Raw genomic sequence first — 9,127 nt, forward strand, 5'->3', positions numbered from 1 at the left:
ATGTGTTAACAAGTTTCACATACTACTGGTACCACACTTGGTAAAGCGGATAAAGGATTAGCGGAACCTGTGATGACTGCGACAAATCCTCACCATACAATGCACTTTATTCATGAACGCTCCACCTCTTCCATTCAAATACCACACACATGGTCAACAATGGGTCATTCATAGAACCTGTATGAACACAATTCCCCTAGCTTCTGCTAGTATACGTCAGTATAACGTAAGAGAAATGCTTATTATACCACATCGTCTGTAGTGGTAGCAAAATCTGTGCGTTGAGGGACCATCCAAATCACGGCTGGGCTATACAGGAACGAGTTTTGTACGTTCAAAGACTTTTCGAAGCTAGCACAGTGAGTACTTTTCGGGTGCATTTTGTTATCTACGTTGGCTTTGGCTAAATGAAGTAAATGTATACCTGCGTTTAAACAGGTTTTTCTCATTCAGGCCCGATATGTGAGCAGACAATCATAGACGAACAGTCGACAAAAATAAACGACTCGGGTGAATAAACGCAAGACCTGTCTCCACCACAAAACTGAGTATATCAAGTGAGAAATTGGCCTCGGACCCCCATTAATTTTCCATAAGCGGCAATGTTAACGTCTAGCGATGTAGCTCAGTCCCAAACATTCCGTGGCCAGTAAGCTTTGGTGCATACCTGGCCCAGCCTGTGAGAAAGAAGCCATAAAAATCTTGACATAGGTTGACCGTCAAGTTCTGGACCTTTCCATGCCGGCAGCTGGGAGGCGTGCCTAGCAACGCCAAGGGGACGTCACTCGCAGTCTCATCACTACCTCACACCTTGTGTCCTCTCACCCAGAATTTCAAACTTTCATCAATAAAGCTCATACCTCCTAAAAGTTTACACAGTTTCCAGCATTTTAATACCAAGCATGCGCCTGTGCACCAAAAATGGACGCCTGGGAGCAAAAAAAGACTTTATACCCTAAAATTCACAGAACTACAATCGTCCCTACCGAAAAACGGAAGTTGTAATGGGGGTCTGTGTCCAATTAGGACGGACTCATGCAAATACATGATGTGAACAGTTTGCAGTGATGATGAGCGCAAATTCCAGGCCATTGAGTTCAATCAGTATGGAAATCCTGCACCATAACCTTTTTATGCCTAGTCGATATTAAAAGCAAATATGTAATTATACAGTTGTAGCATATCCAACGCCTACCTAAAATCGATCAGGTGAAATGCGAATAGCGTTCCAGATGGATTAGAGGATCTCACTAGGTATCAGTCGGATTAACACAAGAATTACACTTATGCCACTAGAAGAACACAATTAGGAAACGTATCTAACATTTTATTTTTTACAAGTTTGTATACAAGACACATACTTGTTTCTGGACTTGTCGCCATATGTACAAAACATCCTCTGATTTCTGTGTTGGGGGAGATTTCTCGCACGGCATGATGGGAAGCAAGTTCATAATGCATCTGGAAACGGGCAGGGTTGAAACTGATACACCTCGCTTCCATGTAGTCTCTTAAGATCCGTAATACTCTCTCATAGGTGGACTGAGTCCTGTTTGGTAGTAGACAGACTACTAAGGGGGACATCATGCCCTCCACAAAGGCATGCAAGGTGTAGATCTGCTGAAAAATGCGTGGTGATGCAGAGAAGGCCCCATTTCCGTAGGAAAGCATATTTATATGTTCTATGAGTGATTATGAGGTACTCCAAGTGTCACTGTAATCCACTGAACATCGTTAAATGTGTCACTGGATCTAAGACGTAAACATCTTTAAAACTGTTTGTCTCACTCATGCTGCTAACGGCGCCGCATGGGGTTAATCCGTTCTTTACCCCCCGTTAGGCGAAATGCGAACAGGCAAATTTAAAAAGTAGGCGAGTTGCGAATATCCAACCTACCTGTCCTAGCCAAAACCTACATCTGAGGCCACGTGCCAAAGGCTCTACCTGTACCTGACCAGCAACCTGGGGATTGTCGTGGGTTTTCCCCGGGCTATGCCCGGTTTCCTCCCACCATAATGCCTGTCGCCGTCGTATGAGTGAAATATTCTTGAGCACGGTGTAAAATACCAATCAGATAAATAAATAAATGTACTCGACCACGTGGTTCTTTTCTTTGTATCGCTATTGTGATCGAGAATAGAATTCTATTGTGTTACATGCTGTAACAACAACGCCAATCTGGTCTGATCCTTTTTTACGATTTAATCTGAAATTACTCTTAGGTTATGACTCACAGCCCCATCACAGTGAGAAAAATAATTTTCTATACCCTTAGTCACTTTCTCAGAAAGTTACTTACTACCTTAAATCCAACATAGAGGTACTCGTATATTATTACGAGCAAAACATTTTTATGGGGCCAAATCGCGTGCCACGTTTCCACGAGGCTAGGTACGCAAGTCTGACGTGCCAATATACCGAAAAAGAGGAGCGTTGACAACGTTTAATGCAAATTTATGGCTATATCTAAAAGCGAAATAAACTGTTAGTTACGTGGTAGGCTCACTATTCTACATATACAGATTATTGGGGGGTTTTTTGACTAAGTTTTTGTCACACATGTACAACCTGATGGTTGTGCTTTAATTGCAACTGTTCATATTTTCAACGTGGCGATCTCATTCAACACCTCGACTATTCAGCCCTTAGTCGCGGATTTAGGCACAAGCGCTGAGTGCTGCACGAAAGCACGATAGTTGCTTTGTAGCCCCTTTTGCCACATTGACTAACACTTTACAGAAAATAGTTGGTAACCAAGGCGAAGAAATTATATTACGACTGCAACATTGCATTAAAGAATATGGCTGCGGAAATCACTGTCGACTCATCCCCATTAAATTACAGCCACGAAAAGAAAATGTTTTAAAAGGTGAAAGACACCATGCTGATCAAAATAACACGTTATACTTGACGTCACAAACTGAAAATCTTTTCTATTTTAAAGCAAATTAACCGCATTAGTGAGAGGCGCCTGGGTCATTACGCAAATGCAAAAAATGAACTTGTATATACCGGCTTTCTCTGTTCTACAGGTGAACTGCACCAACTGAATGACATCATCGATTCTGAACAGGAAGTGAAGACGAGATTGACATCATGCTTTCCTCGGGGAAAACCAGCTTCTGTTCAGATCTGAAGGCGCGCGTTCTGTTGGATTCTCTCGTTAGAGCGGTGTTCTACATGGTTCCCGTTATTCTCACCTATAATCTAGTAATACTAGCACAGATCTCAACAACAGGACCGACGAAGTTTACAAGGCCTGGTACGTACTAGTCTTAGACAGGAAACTTCCTTTGCGGTCAAAGGCACTCATATGTCTATGCGTCGAAACAGACATATCAGCCGTCATTCAGTAAGGTCAGTAATCGCAAGCCCAAATTGCGGGGGTTGGGGGGTTAGGGGGGGTGGTGCTTCTTGGCCGAGGTCGTCAGCACGCCTGCGCAGCGCAAAGACCCAAATGCCGTCTCACCAATGCGGTCGTTATGAGTTCAAGTCCAGCTTCTTTTACGGCAGTACGTGGAAAGGTCTGACATCAACCTGGGGACGGTCTCTGTCCGGTTTCCACGGAATGCTGATCGCCGTCGTATAAGTGAAACATTCTTGTGTACGGCGTAAAACACCGATCAAATAAATAAACAAATCCATGAATAAATAGATATATTTCCGAGAGGTTCTAATAAGCTAGATCGGTGGATGACAGCGTTGTTTTCGCCACAGTCAACAGGCCATATAAATATAAAATATTATACAGTACGTGCACACTGACGGATTTCAGGAGTAGTCAGCTCGACAGAAGTGAAGTTCAACGAGTGTCATGCACGAGTTTAATATCACTTGTCCACAGCTCACAGTTCATGATATCGCATCCCCCAAGCACGCGTTATATATTTTATTATACGGAAGCAAAGTGTATTAGCTGAGTTGATACTTTAAATGGCTGAATTAAGTTGTTTTAATTAATAAAACAAGCAGACGTCTGACAGCATACAAAGGGAGGTAACTGCAATACAACAAATGTGATCGTTGGGTATTCTTACGAGACCGCTGGCTATTTCCCTATGAGTGTACCATTCCCTTGATTGAGAGCCTTCTCGTTGTATCTCGTGTTTTCTGGAATATTATGTGACCGTGTATTGACCAGCGGAAGAAAAGAATGACATGTTGACGTATAATAAAGAATACTACAACAAAGAGAGCAAAACTGGAGGGTCTGTGAAAGTGTCATGGTTAGACTCATATTCTGATTGTCTTTCTAAATGCTTAAATGGTAGTAACTTATATACGCCGAGCACTTTAATAACTGTAACTTGTCATTGTTTTTGTGTTTTCAGATAACAACGCGGAGCCTGAGGCGTACATTACGAAGACCAGCCGGGACATGTTTTTATTTCAAGATGCCAACTTCACTAAGTCTTTGTGGTTTCACCCGCGGAACTGCACTATGCACAACTACATCCAAAGGTATATATCTGGCTTATCGTCAACAAATTTGCAAACATCTTAACAGTGCAATCTAAAATCTCCCACAGTTTAAACCAGATTATTAGGCAGGCCAAAAGTCCTTTTTACAGAAAGCTGAAAGAACACCAACAATACAACTCGAAGGCACGTGTCAAATGTTTTGTCCAGAAACAGTACATTCTTCTTTGATCTGACATCATGCTATGTGTATCTGACACAGTCGGTAACATCAGACTACACCTGGCTTAAACATTTGAAAGAACCTCCTAAAAGGATACACTGTTATGCTGCGAATGAGACAATGCTTAATTCGATGGTTAACCACGAACCACATGTCGTATCAACTAATCTGGTGGCAAAAAAGGACAAGCTCTATTTGTATGATTTGTCGAATGCTACATATTATGTGAAATAGGAATTGTTTAATGCTTGTTAGCAACAAAACATTAGAATTCAATGTTTATTAACAGTTATAAGGCAGAAAACGACACTTATGTCTGCTATTTCGCATAAGACAATGTTATATTAAGGCAGTCTGAAAGCCTTTTGTAAAGAGTAAAATGCATTTAAATCACCGACATTTGGCAAAAGCCTTTTCCACGTGATTCCACGTTTGTCCATCCCCTTTCAGAAAATGCTAACTCCAAAAACAATTCACTGCTGGTCAACAAGTCCTCCAATAACTGCCCTCATTGTAAACAAAATGCCTATGTGAATAAATATTGAGCCGCTTCACAAATTACTTTAAAAGAACGATGTTGTTTGTCATAGAATATTTCAAATGTCTTCAGTGCCCATATTGATTGACGGCTCAGTGTGTATTCTGTATTGGCAGAGACACGACGGAATACTGGTCTGAGCCGAAGGCTACGCAAAATATGCTTGTAATGCTTTCGTTTTTGTTTTGTATTGACAGAGACACGAGAACCTGCCTTCACAGACACGCCACCCAAATTGGCAGGAGCCATTTTGTCTTCGCTGGAGATTCGACCATGAGGATTTTGCACAGTGCTTTCATTTCCCTTGTCGGGGATTACAAGAAACCAAAACCGAGCACCAACAGTAGTGCAAATGACGACAAATTAAACTTTACAACCGTAAGTACCTGTTTGTGGGATATGAAAAGAATTAATGTTTCGGAATCTTTTCCTCTATTCAGTATACTCACTTAATATTTGTTTACATTTTGGCTCATGTCAGTGTGAAACTCTGTAAACATGAATAACAAAGACATATGTGCGCACTTGTACCGATGTGCGTTTTATGTGTTTACTCGTTTAAGCTCTGTGTAGTAAAAAATGTGTTCTGAAAATGCAACTCATATTTTTAAGACATTCTACTGGATACCGTTGATGTTGAGCGGGATACAAGTATTGAGGGACGAACTGGGCGAACATGGAAAAGTGTATCCTACATTGATGGTCTACAGCTGTGGACTGGTAAGGAGAGACATCCGTAATTAGTGTACGAGTATAGATTCACGTCCGACTTCCGCCGAAATCTACGTTGGTGAAAATTGTTGACTTTTACAATTGACTGACGACTTGTTTCCTGAACCAGTGATTGATTATTAACTATCGATCAAATTCACCTAACCCTCAAAACTTGTTTCTCAGTGTGAGTGCGATCAGTGTGAGTGCGACCGGTGTGGAAGTCATGCTGGCCGTGGGGCTTCCCGCCAGCATAATAATGCTTGCCGCTGTTATGTAAGTGAATTATTTTTGAGACACCAATCAAATAAATCAATAAATCTGGAACAGACTTATATCACTAAAATATTCACTTGTTTATTCATTTGACTGCGCTGATTAAACCACCGACCTTTGGCAAGTTACTGAAGACGTTTTGTATATATGACGCACCTCAGATGCACACCACGCTGGTGGAGGAAAAGTGGTCTTCAGCAAACGCTAGCCAGCAAAAACCGGCCGTGGAGAGTAGTCGTATGCTTCTTGTCACTTAAGACTGTATCTACAAATTTTCTCCCGAAGGACGGATTGTGCCCTAGTGATTGACGGCAAGTTCATTGGCTGTCAGTCACGCCATACAATCTTGAGTCCGTAGTTTCATAAATCTGCACCCGATTTCACCAGACTTCTTAAATTCAGGAAACTGCTTTAGTCGATAATGTTTTACCAAAGTCCTACATGCAGTGGAGGCCTCCGTGGCTCGGTTAGCGCGATAGCGCAGCGTAATGACCCAGGAGCCGCTCACCAATGCGGTTGCTGTGAATTCAAGTCCAGGTCATGCTGGCTTCCTCTTCGGCCGTACGTGGGAAGGTCGTCCTACAACCTGCGGATGGTCGTGGGTTTCCGCTGAGCTCTGCCCGGTTTCCTCCCACCATAATGCTGGCCGCCGTCGTATAAGTAAATATTCTTGAGTACGGCGTATAACACCAGTCAAAGAAAATTAATGTGCTCAAGAATATTTATACGGCGACAACCAGTATTGTGGTGGGAAGAAATAGTGCAAAGCTCAGGGAAAACTCACGGCCGTCCGCGGGCTGCCGTTCCCACGTGCGACTAGGGAGGAATCCACCATGAACTGGACTTAACTCACAGTGACGGCATTGGCCTGGATTAACATATTTGCAGAGCAAACTGTAGATCATGCACACATCTAAGGACTAGGCGTCACACGTGGTATTAAGGGTTCTGACCTTGTAGTTTTAGGCTGTGTTTGCTGCGGTGGGGGGTGACGAATGTGTTGTAAGTGTGGCGGAATGGGGCACGTCGCTAATATGGCAAAGAATCGTATTGTATGAGATGTGATATAATAAGACGCACATCATAGAGAGTAAAAGCAGTGCAGAGACGTCATTGTGACAAATTACAAATGGTTACACGTAACCGGTAAAATATGGCCTCTTGTCAATTTATTCTAGTTATGGTTTTGTTCTAACTGCTTGTGGCAAAAAAGTGGCAAATTACACGTCCCCGATGGCTTACGCAGAATTAGATAAAGCAAAATGTAGTGATATTAATTGCAATTTATTCGATATCACTGGTCTAGAATTTCTCAAAACGTTGTGTTATGATCGCATTTAGCTTACAACAACGTTAACAACGTCAGTGACACATTAATCCAGTGGAACATGCAGACATTGTTATACATGTATTTCTCTTCATCATCTTTTGAACAGTGGCACATGAAAAAGACAAAACCACTGGAACAAGTCGAGTACCCTTCACACTTTTCAGGTGAGTTATTTTTCATGGTAATTTACGTTCATTTCATTGGATTGTATTCATTTGTCATGATTCTGTTCTAATTTGTGTTTTATATCATTTCTTAGTCGTTTGGTTTGTGTTAGATGTCGTTTCGGAAACGTCCAAATTGGTTAACGGCAACTAAACGAATGTGTATTCTGATGCAAAGATTCATCGTTGAACTGAAGAAATTTTAATCTATGATATCTAATTATTTTATATACGTAAATTATATAATATATTATTTTTTTGTTCGCAGCGAAATTTTCAAAGGTGCTACCCTACATGACAAAGCTATCACGTAACGCGCCATTCCTATGGATGAAGTATGGTGAGCAATTCTCATATTGTCTCCATAAACTACAGAAATTTTTGGATAATGGAGCCCCAGTCTATTTGAATAGACATTTTCTAAATGGGCCAGCACTGCTCTTTGGTTAAATTAAACACGTTTGTGCCGCGCTGTCATGAGCATTCACTCATTCATTTGAATATTCCATGGATCTGTCATTTGCCCTGGGTTTGCTCCTCACTACTACGGTTAACATCGCTATTTATTTTTAAAGAATGAAAACAGCTCATGCTGGCATCCTCTCCGACCATACGTGGGAAGGTTTTCCAGCAACCTGCGGATGGTCGTGGGTTTCCACCGGGCTTTGCCTGGTCTCCTCCCACCATAATGCTGGCTGCCGTCGTATAAGTGAAATGTTCTTGAATACGGCATAAAACACCAATCAAATAAATAAATAATGAAAAAACAGGTAACGTAATAAATCAATGCACGTTAAAGAGAGTCGGATTGGTCGGTGACTGGCTAATTTGACAAATAGGCCAGTTCAGGGTATTGCATGACAACAAAGCTGAAGTTTAGGTACGGAGCACATCTTCAAGCGTCAAGTAGCCTGCAATCTTTGACCCCGGGAATCCACTGTCAAACAATCAGCTTCGATTCTGTACCCCTTCAAGAGAATGCCTTGTTTGTATTAGCTCATCGATCCCGATGACCGTCAAAATTTAAGTAAAAAGTCTCGAGTATTACGTTTAACTACACTGATCACCGACACCAAAAGTGGACGCGACGCGTTGTCAACACCAACCGTTCTAGTTTGTACGCTTTTACATCCATTTACAGCCCGTGTTATTTATTTTTATTGACCACTTATCCATTGTGAATACCGATCACGATTTCCAAACTCCATTGTATCTTCTGTTAATCAACTTTGTGTAAACCGACTCAGCCTGCTGATGGGCAACCCTTCCCACCGCCATTATCACCACTGGGGGCCAGATAAGTCAGAGAAAGAGGATAAATGTTTGAAAAACTTCTCTAATTTGTCTAAAACCTGATTTTGCCTAGTGTACTTCTCACAGTGTAAATCATTAGATGAGATGACATTAAAGATGACATAAAAGATGCAATATCCCTTTCCATATTTCTTTGAATCAGCCATGGCTC

General features: G+C 41.7%; 1 long non-coding RNA gene across 1 annotated transcript; it reads left to right on the plus strand.

Moving 5' to 3' along the window:
• The first annotated feature begins 267 nt into the window (after positions 1-267).
• On the plus strand, positions 268-4,462 carry LOC135464724 (uncharacterized). The gene is made up of 3 exons (XR_010443681.1): positions 268-359; positions 3,034-3,263; positions 4,333-4,462. It is a non-coding gene; the product is annotated as an uncharacterized LOC135464724 (long non-coding RNA).
• The last annotated feature ends 4,665 nt before the right edge of the window (positions 4,463-9,127 follow it).

The sequence above is a fragment of the Liolophura sinensis genome, chromosome 4 (genome assembly GCF_032854445.1).
Source record: "Liolophura sinensis isolate JHLJ2023 chromosome 4, CUHK_Ljap_v2, whole genome shotgun sequence".
In the NCBI taxonomy this organism is placed as follows: domain Eukaryota; kingdom Metazoa; phylum Mollusca; class Polyplacophora; order Chitonida; family Chitonidae; genus Liolophura; species Liolophura sinensis.